Source organism: Capra hircus, chromosome 14, assembly GCF_001704415.2.
Source record: "Capra hircus breed San Clemente chromosome 14, ASM170441v1, whole genome shotgun sequence".
NCBI lineage: Eukaryota > Metazoa > Chordata > Mammalia > Artiodactyla > Bovidae > Capra > Capra hircus.
Window position 1 is genome coordinate 18,348,051 of NC_030821.1, and position 14,525 is coordinate 18,362,575.

The following is a 14,525-nucleotide window of genomic DNA, read 5'->3' on the forward strand; positions in this document are numbered from 1 at the left end:
AAACATAATCTGTCTATTCTTCATCATCTTTGTTGCTACTACCCTGGTCCAAGCACCATCACCTTTCATCTGGACTGCTGAAGTAGACTCCTAACCCTCCTGCCTCCACTCTTGGCTTCCTCTACTCTCTTCTCAGTGCAGCAACCAGAGGGACCCTGTTGAAATTTAAATCAGAGCACTGTTATTCAAGGCTTCCCTGACAGCTCAGTTGGTAAAGAATCTGCCTGCAATGCAGGAGACCCTGGTTTGATTCCTGGGTTGGGAAGATCCCCTGGAGAAGGGAAAGGCTACCCATTCCAGTATTCTTGGGCTTCCCTCATGGCTCAGCTGGTAAAGAATCCACCTGCAGTGCAGGAGACCTGGGTTCAGTCCCTGGGTTGGGAAGATCCCCTGGAGAAGGGAAAGGCTACCCACTCCAGTATTCTGGCCTGGAGAATTCCATGGACTGTATAGTCCCTGGGGTTGCAAAGAGTTGGACATGACCGAGCGACTTTCACTTAACTTAATGTTATTCAAAATTCTATCATGATTGTCTCAGAATAAAAGCCATGTCCTTGGAAATGACCTGCAAGGCCTTGCCTGCTCTGCCCCCACCAGCTTATCCTGTGGTTTCATCTCCTGACACGCTCCCTCTTGCCCGTTCCTCTCCAGGCACGTTGTTTGCATATTTTGCTATTTCTTGAACACGCCCTGCCCACCTGAGGGTCTTTGCTCTAGCTGTGTTGTCTGGATGCTCTAGTGGCCAACGTCCTTGTCTCAAATCTTTGCATATGGATTTGCTCAAACCTCACCTTCTCAAGGAGACCTGCTCTGACCGTGACATTTAATACTGCAACCCGCCCCATCCCCAGCACTTATTTCCTTACCTTGCTCTATTTTTTCCTCTGTTTCCACAGCACTTACGACTTTCTAATACGCTCTTCGATCCGTTTACCTATTTTGTTTCCTTCTTATTGCCTGTCTACTCAAGGGCAGGGATCTGTTTTGTTCACTGCTGTGTCCCAAAGTCCTGGAACAGGACTGCCACATAGAAGCCGCCCTATAAGTGCTTGTTAGGTAAATTAATGACGTTTCTCCAGAGGAAGCAAACCTCCTACCCCAGACTTATCCACCCAGATCTGACCAGGCTAAAACAAAAGACTGCAAAGAAAAGATGGGTCTGGGGGATCCCAGGCCATGTTAGGACTGAGAAAATTGAGGGAGGCTCCGGACTCCTCCTGTTTTTGGCATCACTGACTCGATAGACATGAGCTTGAGCACACTCTGGGAGTTGGTGGTGGACAGGGAAGCTGGGCGTGCTGCAGTCTGTGGGGTCGCAAAGAGTCGGCCACGACTGAGCGACTGAACTGAACTGAACAGTCCGGCACTGTAGCCCAGTGCGGATACTGAGTACTTGAAATGTGGCCGGTCCAGACTGATGGGTGTTGAAAGGGCAAAATTTCAAAGACTTAGGGCAAAACAGAATGTGACATGGCTCATTAATACTTTTAAATATTGATTCCATCTTACTTTTTGAGATTAAATTTGAGATTAAATAAAATATACTATAAAAATTAAGTTCATCTGTTTCTTATTACTTATCAAAAGTATGGTTACTAGAAGATTTAAAATTCCTTCAGTGTCTTGCACTGGGTTTTTATGGGGGAGCCTGATCTGTGAGGAAAAACTACTGATGTCTAGAAGTCAAATCCCACGAACTTGAAAATCCACATTTCCTAAATGCAAGCTGATGGTCCCTTTATTTCAAGTCATCAAGAGATACAGCAGGATTCCATTAACACAAAGGCCCCTTCAGGATTTGACTACTTGGGTTAATGGGGACTTTTGAAGAAGCTTGGCTTTGTTTTCATTCATCTATTATGTGGCAATGCTTTGCCTGAGGGGCCGAAAGCCCTCCCGGAGACACACTTGGCCTCCCCCTTGGTTGCTCAGGTGGTTATTGAATTCCCACACGTCCAGGAACCAGGCAGAATGGGAGGGCATTGGGAGATAGAGGGCGGGCTCCCTGTCCTGTCCCAGAGCCCCTGCCCTGACCAGGTGGCTGGGCGGGAAACTGCTGTGCCTCGGGGCTGCGTCGAGGCCAAGGTGGCCCCGCTCAGACCTCCAGGATGGCGGCAGTGGGCACTGGGGGCTGAGCTGCTTGGGCACCCAGGCCAGTAGGTACTTGAGGCCCAGGTCTTAGGTCAAGGGAAAGGGCTCTGCGTAATCAGCATGAATACAAGGGGCCTAGTGCTGCTGGGAACTGAGTCTGAGATGGAAATACGAGGCTGTGAGCGAGGGTCAGGAAAGACCAGCTCCCACAGCCTGGGAACATTGTGGAGTCCAGGCCCCAGTAAGGGGTGCCCCAAAATGGGATCGGGGGACAAGGAAGACAGAATGAGGGGCTCAGTGTCCTGGGGACCTGGTGCCAGGTGGACGCAAGGATGGAAGGAGGGGCTGGGTTAGGGAGACTTTCTCGTGTCTTCCAAAAATCTGTGAAAGTGAAAGAAAGTTAAGTTGCTCTGTCCTGTCCGACTCTTTGCGACCCCATGGACTGGAGCCTACTAGGCTCCTCTGTCCGTGGAATTTTCCAGGCAAGAATACTGGAGTGGGTTGCCATTTTCTTCTCCAGGGGATCTTCCCGACCCAGGGATTGAACCCGGGTCTCCTTCATTGCAGGCAGACAACTTTACCATCTGAGCCACCTGGGAAGTTCCACGCACCCCCCCCCAGCCATAATTTTGCTGTATTATTTTTATATAATTGGAGAGAGAGAGGAGAAAGGAAAGATGGTCAAGGAAAGGCAACATTTCTTGAACACTTGCCCTTGGATATAAGCAATCTGCCCCAAGCCTTTCCTGGCTGTGATCATTCCCCTCTGACCCAGGGCTGGGGATCTGAACTGGGAATTATCCTCTTCAGTTTCTCATGAAAAGCAAAATAGGATTTCATCCTTTATTTATTCCCTCTTTCTCACTGTGCCAACGGTAGGGGAAAAAAGAGAAAAGGATATGAAGAACAGAAAAGGATTCACAAGAGATTGTAAGGCTGGAAAGTGTGTAAGAAAGGAAAACAAGATAATGAGATGTTATTTATAATTTGCTTTAACAGCAACTCAGAAATGCAGGCCAACCACTTACGAGAGGGAAGTGGGCTGCTTTGTGTGAGATACTCCAGGGATGGACTGGCAGGAGGCGATTTAGGGTGGGATCAGGGAAACCACATCCCCAGTCAATCTCCCCCTGGGTTACAGGGTCTCCTCAGCGGAGAGGGAGTTGCTGGGGGTCTTGCCCAAAGCCCAGAGGAGCAGGGGCTGCCGGTGGCCATAGCTGGGATGAAGGGCCGCCCTCTTGGAGCTCTTCTTCCATCCCCAAATCCACCCGTGAATGCACTTTCATCAACTGCAAACTGTATTTATGGCTTCTTGGAATTTTCCAAATGAAGTAACTATTTTCTCCAGACCATTTTCTTCTCAACTGAAATCGGATCCCCACTGTCCACGGAGACAAACAAAACAGCATGACGTCATCCACCAGGGAGTTGTCACTTCAGACGCAGTAGCAGCTTTTTATTCAACATCAGATGGATGTGACTTGCCTTGGGGAGGTCTTCGCATCCTGCCCTGGCAGAGGAAGAAATGGTCCCCTGAGCTTGCCTTGAGGAGCTGGGAGGAAGGAGGGAGGCAGGTGCACCAGGCAGGCTGCCGGGCAGGCCTGGACAGGCAGGGCCTGGCGGAGAGATGGCCCTGCTTCCCCTCTAACTGCAGAGACGCTGCTCCAGAAGTCATCAGGGGATTCGCCCCACCTGCCAGGGACACCAGCTCGTGTCCCTCCTTTTTCAGAGTCCTATGCTCAGGGGATGGCAGCTGGGTGCAGAGAACACTGACCTCTATTCAGCTTCCGCCCCCTCTGAAAAGGTGGGGAGGGTAAAAAAAAAAATCCCTGTTCTGCTCCCCTACAGAGATGCTCTTGGACCAAATGAGGGAGGATGAATCTGGAAAGCACAAGGCATATTGCCCTGTTCTTGCCCTCAGATCTCTCAGGGTGGCGAGCTGTAGCTCCTCGGCTACAAAACCCTTGGCTTCCTCCTGGGATGTTCTGGGGGGATTGGCAGGGGCAGGGATCCATGTCCTCTTGAGCTGATAATGAAGGTATTATTTAATGAAAGCTCAAAGAGGCGGAAGCCGACTGGTCGCTTGGGCACCCGGTCACTCATCGCCTGGTCACTCATCGCCTGAGGGCCTGACCAATCACCGAGAACAAAGGTAGCGCTGTCTCTCAGCCAGCAAAAGCTTTTTAAAGTGTAGCTCGGGGCTGCCACAGTTGTAGGTAGCAGTTGGCCTAAAGGGGAAGCAATCTCATAATTATGCTAACGACTGAAGAGTTATTGCCCACCAGGCCCTGGGCTGAGCTGCTCACAGGCACCGTCTCCTTCAGCCTCCGGTTAGGGTTACTATTCTCAGCTATCAGATGAATGGGGCAGGGGGAGGGGTAAGGTAAGCTGCCCGAGGCCACTCCAAGCTAATTGTGGGCTTAGGATCCAAACCAGGGCTGTCTGACTTCAAGGCCCAGGAGTTTAACCACCACACCATTCTGTCTCCTGGTTACACACAGAAGCTGTCTGTGAAAAGGGGTGCTTTATTTTGTTTTCATGTGAAGCTGGGAAATGGTCAGGCAGGGAGACAAAGTTGGGTGTGTGTGTTACCCTTGGGTGCTGAGGGTGAGGGCACCTCCCTCCTCCTTTCATATCCATCATTGCCACTCAGAAGCACCATGTTGACCTTCTATAACAATTTATCCAGAAATCAGGAAATGTCTGTACATACTCTAAAAGGCTGACATTAAAAATAAGTTGACAGTCCATATTTATCCCACAGCTGAGAATGTGTGAGCAGTTGGAAGCCAGTCAATCCTAAAGGAAATCAACCCGAATATTCATTGGAAGGACGGATGCTGAAGCTCCAATACTTTGACCATCTGATATGAAGAGCCGACTCATTGAAAAAACCCTGATGCTGGGAAAGACTGAAGGCAGGAGGAGAAGAGGGTGACAGGATGAGATGGTTAGATGGCCTCACTGACTGAACAGACATGAGTTTGAGCTCCCCTGTCCCTCACTGTCAGGGAGACAGTGAGGGACAGGGGAGCCTGGTGTGCTGCAGGTCATGGGTCTCAAAGAATTGAACATGACTTAGCGACTGAACAGCAACAAAGCCAGTGAACCAGAGTCAGGCCACCGTCTGGGTCATTAGGACTCCATTAAAGGCAATAAAGAATTCCAATTAGCAGGAGAAAAAGGGTTCAGCCACATAATTTTAGAACTGGAATGGTTTCTTTCTAAAAAGAATAATCCTCTTGATTTAACAGAAGTTGTATTCCCTGTAGTCAACAGAAGTTGACCTCCCTGGCAGTCCAGTGGTTAAGTCTCCACCTTCCGATGCAAGGGACATGGGCTTGATCCCTGGTCAGGGAACTAAGATACTGTGTGCCATGTGGCACAGCTGGAGAAAAAAAAAAAAAGCTGTGTTTTGAGCAGGATCAGATGTTTAGCTTGCAGCAAGAGAATCGTGATTTTGGAGTGGGAGGTCCCTTCTACTCATAGCTTTCAATTGAGTGAGGGCCAGAGAAAAAGATCATTACTTGCCTTCCGAGTCTCAATCTCTCTTCCAACTACAGCTCAAGATGTGGGCAGGGCTGCTGCTGCTGCTAAGTCACTTTAGTCATGTTCGACTCTGTGCGACCCCATGGACGGCAGCCCATCAGGCTTCCCCATCCCTGGGATTCTCCACGCAAGAACACTGGAGTGGGTTGCCATTTCCTTCTCCAGTGCATGAGTGAAAAGTGAAAGTGAAGTCACTCAGTCGTGTCTGACTCATAGTGACCCCATGGACTGCAGCCCACCAGGCTCCTCCATCCATGGGATTTTCCAGGCAAGAGTACTGGAGTGGGGTGCCACTGCCTTCTCCAGTGGGCAGAGAAGTCCTTAGCAAAGTCTAAGGTTTGTCAGAAGGGAAATAAAAGAGCATTGCTTCCTTGCATTGGATGCTGGGGCTGCCACTTTCTCGAATGGGAATTTCAGAATGGCTGAAGGTTTGTTGATGAAGCATCTAATGTGTTCCCATTTCAGACTAACACCTGTATTTTGAAGATCCGAAGAAGTATAGGAAGTATAATATAGAAGTATAGAGTTTCTAGGCTCAGCCATTAAAACACTTTTGTAATTAGGCAAGATGATGTCTTGACAGTGCCAATGTCATCACAGATACAAAAACCAGGAGAGAAAAGTTTTCTGCTTCCTAAACAGAAAACAAGCTCAATTAGAATGAAAACATAAGCTTCCACAATTCTCATTTCCAAGTTATAATCAAGAGTACTTCTAACAGAGGAATCCCTTCTAAAAGAATTTAGCAAATGTTGTCACCAACATCTGGATCTTTTCTCACAGAACTCAGTGGAAATCACCCTCTTGAGTCTTACAGGGTGTGCATTTGGAATTTTAAAATGTCACAGTTGGTTATAAAGGTACTTCCTTTCTCAGTGTATACTTGAGATGGGACAGTTCAGAGGTTATGAGCTGAGATATTTCCCTTCTCCCTCTCAGTGGAGAGGTCTCTGGATTCAACTGACAGCTGAAAGGCTCTTTCACCAAGGAGGAGCTACCAGAGCAATGAGATGATGCATGGAAGGTTCTATAAGGCCATTGATATTGAAAAATAATGGATGGGGATTGCAATTAATAAAGCAGTTGTTAAAGCTGCCTCACCAAGTCAGAAATTGCATAATACTGTGGTCATGTATGGATGTGAGAGTTGGACTGTGAAGAAGGCTGAGCGCTGAAGAATTGATGCTTTTGAACTGTGGTACTGGAGAAGACTCTTGAGAGTCCCTTGGACCGCAAGGAGATCCAACCAGTCCATTCTAAAGGAGATCAGCCCTGGGATTTCTTTGGAAGAAATGATGCTAAAGCTGAAACTCCAGTACTTTGGCCACCTCATGCGAAGAGTTGACTCACTGGAAAAGACTTTGATGCTGGGAGGGATTGGGGGCAGGAGGAGAAGGGGACGACAGAGGATGAGATGGCTGAATGGCATCACCAACTCGATGGACGTGAGTCTGAGTGAATTCCAGGAGTTAGTGATGGACAGGGAGGCCTTGTGTGCTGCAGTTCATGGGGCTGCAAAGAGTAGGACATGACTGAGCAACTGAACTGAACTTAACTGAATTATATAGATCATTTCCTCATAAAAAGTCAGTCAATAAATCAAATAATTTATTCTGCTGAGAGAAAAGAAGAAGTAACTTGTATTGAGTCCCTATAAAGTACTAGGTACTTTCAGATGTGGTAACTCAATAGGAGAAGCAAAATGTCCTAATGGCTACACACAAAATCACTGGAATTAGATTCTTGCTTTGGTTTACTCTATGACCTTAGGAGACATACTTCACTTTTTATTAAGCCTTGTTTTCTTTATGGGGATAACAACAGTATCAGCACTTGCAGGGTCTAGTATACATGCAAACACACAGTACTCAAATAAGACAGTTTTATTATTCCTTTAATTGTAAGTATCTTGGGGAGGGTATTATTTCTGTCTCACAGATGAAGAAAGACAGAGACGCAGAAAACCTAAATTATTTGAGCAAGGTCAGTCCATATTATGTAGTTTTGTCCAAGAAATTCTCCAGGCAAGAACACTGGAGTGGGTTGCCATTCCCTTCCCCAGGGGATCTTCCCCACCCAGGGATCAACCCTGGGCTCTACGGCACTGTGGGCGGATTCTTTACTGTCTGAGCCACCAAGAGAGCCCTAGGCAGAGCTGGGATCTTGTCACTCAAGTCTACATGTTTCCAATATAACCATAGCCTGCACCATCCGATGCAAACTGGAACTTAGACTAAACTAACAAATGAAGTTAGGCGAAATGCAGAAATGGTAATCTGATTAAATGTCTCCCCTCCCCAAATCAGGGGCTCTACCAAAGCAAGGGAGAATCATCCAGGCCTAAACTTACAGAGTAAGAATTTAGGAATCCTTATATTTTATTTTCTTCTAAATTTGAGTCAGAGTCTGAAAGAACAGCATGTGCTGATGGAATTGTACTAACTAGGACTATCTACAGAAAGTTACAGCCTTTGGACAGCTTTCTGTGCCAGTGACCTAGAAACTATTTCAAAACCTATTTTTGTTTCTTAGGGGCTGAAATTTCAGTAAAACAGTCCAGCCAACTGTGACCCAGAGTCTTCAAATTTAGAAGTTAATCTCCAAAGAAAGGGAATATTAATTTTTATTGTGACAAAGAATAACCTTCTGATAGCCCAATTATAAGAAGAAACAACTAACTCTGCAATGCCACACTTTTAAATACTTGCAATTTATAGCATGAAGATGCAAGAGAATTAGGCTAGCAATTATCCTTGAACCTCCAAAGAGGAATTTGGCTTATGGACACACATACAGAGTGAGCATTCTGCAACACTAATATTGCAGACTGTATCATTTTAAAAGGGATACAACTTTAAAAAGAGAAAACGAAAACAGGTGAAATTTGCTGAAATATATTTACTCATAAAATAAGTATATATATATACATTAATTTGTAATGATTCTGGCAAATAAAAATTTTATTCACTTACGTTTTTTAAATCTCAGGAGCAGAAACTTACTATTGCACATTTCAAGCTGGAATTATCCTTGGTCAGCGCTTACTATTAAATCGATCCTTAGACTAACTGGACATGAAAAATAACTCAGAGTTAAAACAAAACAAAGGGCTTCCCTAGTGACTTAGATGGTAAAGAATCTGCCTGCAGTGCAGGAGACCCAGGTTTGATCCCCGGGTTGGGAAGATCTCCTGGAGAAGGAAATGGCAACCCACTCCAGTATTCTTGCCTGGAGAATCCCATGGACTGAAGAGCCTGGCGGGCTACAGTCCATGAGGTCACAAAGAGTTGACATGACTGTGTGATTAACACTTTCAGAAAACCAAACCAAACCAAACCTTTAGGGAAAATAAAAGGGGAGAAGAATCTAGGCAATATCCCTAAAAAGAGTGATTCCTAAGCAGATACAGTGACAGCATAATCCTGGTATGAGTTATTCTTCTATCTTCACACATCTTTCACTTTAGAAATGCTTCCAAAGATGGGGGAAAGGACACAAAGGAACACCCGTTGAAGAGCTCAATTAACACCTGCAAGACATCTCTGATACACCAGGGAACCAGGTATTGAAGAGCCTTGTCGAACACCATCAAGCAGGGCATTTTATAACTCCAGGGCTTGAGTTTACAAATGGTCCTGCAACCACTGATCTAACTTGAATGAAAAGCATGCACCAGACAGCAGTATTGAAGACACCATTGTTCCAATAAGAAACAGTGGACTTACCAGTGATAAAGTGGTCCTTTAACTTCTGTTTACCTTTCTCACAGCATCTCCACAGTGTAAATCACTTCACAGGCTTCCCAGGCGGTGCAAGGGGTAAAGAACCCGTCTGCCAATGCAGGATACGTAAGAGATGTGGGTTTGAACCCTCCAGGTTTGACCCCTGAAGAAGGGCGCAGCAACCCACTCCAGTATTCTTGCCTAGAGGATCCTGTGGGCACAGGAGCCTGGCAGGCTGCAGTCCATAGGGTCGCAAAGAGTCAGACACGACTGAAGTGACTTAGCACACACACAAGACACTTTATAGACAAAGTCCATCATTTGATGTGGCTCTTTTTTTGGTTTGTTTGTTTTTAGAAGTAAAAAGATTTCTCACTTAAAATGTTTGTCTGGTCCAGTGGTTAAGAATCCACAAAGCAAGTATCCTCCAATTGAAAAAAAAAGAGAGAATCTGCCTGCTAGTGCAGAGGACGTGGGTTTGATCCCTGGTCTGGGAAGGCTTCACGTTCTATGGGGCAGCTAAGCCCGTGTGCCACAAATACTGAGCCTGCACCCAGAGCCCATGCTCTACCACAGGAGAAGCCACTGCAACGAGAAGTCTGCACTGCAACTAGAGAGTAGCCCCCCACCACTTGCTGCAGCTCGAGAAAGCCCATGGGCAGCCAAAAATAAAAAGGACACCCTGGGCTTATGACAGTATCAGCCTACGGAAGCACGTCAATATTTTGGTTATTATTGTTTTGGTTAATTATTAAAATACATAGAACACAATGTAAAGCTTATCTTTATGCATCTAGCATCAAATACTCTCTTGAAAATCAACTTTTATTGAAGTATAGTTGATTTATGATGCGTTAGTTTCTGCTGTATGGCAAACTGAATCAGTTATACATATACCCATCCACTCTTTTTTATATTCTAAATAGAATGGAATTCAGGTCATAGGTCATTACAGAGTACTGAGTAGAGTTCCCTGTGCTGTACAGTCGGTTCTTGTTGGCTGTGTTATCAATGTACACAGTAGGGTGTATATGTCAATCACAGTCTCCCAGTTTATCCCTCCCTTCACCCTCCCCCTTGGTAACCGTAAGTTTGCTTCTACATCTGTGACTCGATTTCTGTTTTATAGATAGCTTCATTCATACCATTTTTAGGATTCCACATATAATCGATACCATATATGTCTTTCTCTGTCCGACTTATTTTACTCAGAATGACAATCTCTGGGTCCATCCACATGTTGTTGCAAATGGCATTCTTTCGTTCTTTTTATGGCTGAGTACTATTCCATTGTGTGTATGCATGTATTCAGTTCAGTTCAGTTCAGGCGCTCAGTCGTGTCCGACTCTTTGTGACCCCATGAATCGCAGCACGCTAGGCCTCCCTGTCCATCACCAACTCCTGGAGTTCACTTAGACTCAAGTCCATCGAGTCACTGATGCCATCCAGCCATCTCATCCTCTGTTGTCCCCTTCTCCTCCTGCCCCCAATCCCTCCCAGCATCAGGGTCTTCTCCAATGAGTCAAATATTCACATGAGGTGGCCAAAGCCACCTAAAGTTTCAGCTTTAGCATCATTCCTTCCAAAGAAATCCCAGGGTTGATCTCCTTCAGAATGGACTGCTTGGATCTCCTTGCAGTCCAAGGGACTCTCAAGAGTCTTCTCCAACACCACAGTTCAAAAGCATCAATTCTTTGGCGCTCAGCCTTCTTCACAGTCCAACTCTCACATCCATACATGACCACTGGAAAAACCATAGCCTTGACTATACGGACCTTAGTCAGCAAAGTAATGTCTCTGTTTTTGAATATACTATCTAGGTTGCTCATAACCTTTCTTCCAAAGAGTAAGCGTCTTTTAATTTCATGGCTGCAATCACCATCTGCAGTGATTTTGGAGCCCAAGAAAATAAAGTCTGACACTGTTTCCACTGTTTCCCCATCTATTTCCCATGAAGTGATGGGACCAGATGCCGTGATCTTTGTTTTCTGAATGTTGAGCTTTAAGCCAACTTTTTCGCTCTGCTCTTTCACTTTCATCAAGAGGCTTTTTAGTTCCTCTTCACTTTCTGCCATAAGGATGGTGTCATCTGCATATTTGAGGTCATTGATATTTCTCCCGCAATCTTGATTCCAGCTTGTGTTTCTTCCAGTATAGCATTTCTCATGATGTACTCTTCATATAAGTTAAATAAGCAGGGTGACAATATACAGCCTTGACGTACTCCTTTTCCTATTTGGAACCAGTCTGTTGGTCCATGTCCAGTTCTAACTGTTGCTTCCTGGCCTGCATACAGGTTTCTCAAGAGGCAGGTCAGGTGGTCTGGTATTCCCATCTCTTTCAGAATTTTCCACAGTTTCTTGTGATCCACACAGTCAAAGGCTTTTGCATAGTCAAGAAAGCAGAAATAGATGTTTTTCTGGAACTCTCTTGCTTTTTCCATGATCCAGAGGATGTTGGCAATTTGATCTCTGGTTCTTCTGCCTTTTCTAAAACCAGCTTGAACATCAGGAAGTTCATGGTTCACGTATTGCTGAAGCCTGGCTTGGAGTTTTAAGCATTACTTTACTAGCGTGTGAGATGAGTGCAATTGTGTGGTAGTTTGAGTATTCTTTGGCATTGGAATGAAAACTGACCTTTTCCAGTCCTGTGGCCACTGCTGAGTTTTCCAAATTTATTGGCATATTGAGTGCAGCACTTTCACAGCATCATCTTTCAGGATTTGAAATAGCTCTACTGGAATTCTATCACTTCCACTAGCTTTGTTCGTAGTGATGCTTTCTAAGGCCCACTTGACTTCACATTCCAGGATGTCTGGCTCTAGATGAGTGATCACACCATCGTGATTATCTGGGTTGTGAAGCTCTTTTTTGTACAGTTCTTCTGTGTATTCTTGCCATCTCTTCTTAATATCTTCGGCTTCTGTTAGGTTCATACCATTTCTGTCCTTTATCGAGCCCATCTTTGCATGAAATGTTCCCTTGGTATCTCTAATTTTCTTGAAGAGATCTCTAGTCTTTTCCATTCTGTTCTTTTCCTCTATTTCTTTGCATTGATCGCTGAAGAAGGCTTTCTTATCTTTTCTTGCTATTCTTTGGAACTCTGCATTCAGATGCTTATATCTTTCCTTTTCTCCTTGGCTTTTCACTTCTCTTCTTTTCACAGCTATTTGTAAGCTTCCCCAGGCAGCCATTTTGCTTTTTTGCATTTCTTTTCCATGGTGATGGTCTTGATCCCTGTCTCCTGTACAATGTCACGAACCTCATTCCATAGTTCATCAGGCACTCCGTCTATCAGATCTAGGCCCTTAAATCTATTTCTCACTTCCACTGTATAATAAGGAATTTGATTTAGGTCATACCTGAATGGTCTAGCGGTTTTCCCTGCTTTCTTCAATTTAAGTGTGAATTTGGCAATAAGGATTTCATGATCTGAGCCACAGTCAGCTCCTGGTCTTGTTTTTGTTGACTGTATAGAGCTTCTCCATCTTTTGCTGCAGAGAATATAATCAGTCTGATTTCAGTGTTGACCATCTGGTGATGTCCATGTGTATGTGTATATATATATGGTTGGCACAGTGGTAAAGAATCCGCTTGCCAATGTAGGAGACACAGGAGACACGGGTTCAATCCCTGGGTCTGGAAGACTCCCTGGAGAAGGAAATGGTAACCTACTCCAGTGCTCTTGCCTAGAGAATTCCATGGACAGAGGGGCTTGGCGGGCTGCAGTCCATGGAGTCACAAAGAGTTGGCCATGAATGAGCATGCACACGCACGCACACGCATGCATGCACACGCACACATGCACACGCACGCACGCACACGCATGCATGCACACACACACATATACACTTTTCTTTTTTATCCACTCCTCTGTCCATGGACATTTAGGTTGCTTCCACATCCTGGCTATTGTAAATAGTACTGCAATGAACATTGAAGTACATGTGTCTTTTCAAATTATGGTTTTCTCCGGATGTATATTCAGGAGTGAGATTGCTGGATCACATGATAGGTCTGTTTCTAGTTCTTTCAAGAACCTCCATACTGTTCTCAATAGTGGCTGTACCAATTTCCATCCCTACCAACAGTGTAGGAGGGTTCCCTTTCCCCCATACTTTCTCCAGCATTTATTGTTTGTAGATTTTTTGATGATGGCCATTCTGACCAATGTGAGGTGATACCTCATTATAATTTTTATTTGCATTTATTTGATAATTACAGATGTTGAACATCTTTTCATATGCCTCTTGGCCATTTGTATGTCTTCTTCGGAGAAATGTCTGTTTAGATCTTCTGCTCATTTTTTGATTGGGTTGTTTAATAGTGAGATGTATGAGCTGTTGTTATATTTTGGAGATAAATCCCTTGTCAATCACTTCATTTGCAAATACTTTCTCCCACTCGGTGGGTTGTCTTTCCATTTTATTTATGATTTCCTTCACTGTGCAAAGTTTAAGTTTAATTAGGTCCCCATTTGTTTATTTTTGTTTATCTATTTTTGTTTTTGTTTTGTTTTTATTTTACTCTAGGCTGCTGCTGTTGCTAAGTTGCTTCAGTCGTGTCCAACTCTGTGTGACCCCAGAGATGGCAGCCCACCAGGCTTCCCTGTCCCTGGGATTCTCCAGGCAAGAACACTGGAGTGGGTTGCCATTTCCTTCTCCAATGCACGAAAGTGAAAAGTAAAAGTGAAGTCGCTCAGTCGTGTCCAATTCTTCGCGACCCCATGGACTACAGCCCACCAGGCTCCTCCATCCGTGGGATTTTCCAGGCACAAGTACTGGAGTGGGGTGCCATTGCCTTCTCGGATTACTCTAGGAGGTGGATCAAAAAAGATCTTGCTGTGATTTATTTCAGAGCATTCTGCCTCTCTTTTCCTTTAAGAGTTCTATAGTGTCGGGTCTTACATTTAGGTCTTTAATTCATTTTGAGGTTATTTTCGTGTGTGGTGACAGAGAATGCTCTAACTTGTATTTTTAAATAACATTAGAATGGTCTGTGGGGGTTGCGGGGATGGAGACCACAAGAGTAAGCGATGGTGTACCTGAGCTAAGAGTGGTAAAGTGGATTTGCACAACAGTTCTGTCCTTCACACCTGAGGGACCACAGTCATTGAGCCCTTCCCAGTCTTTTACCCTCGCTAGATGACTTCTAATGGCGCACT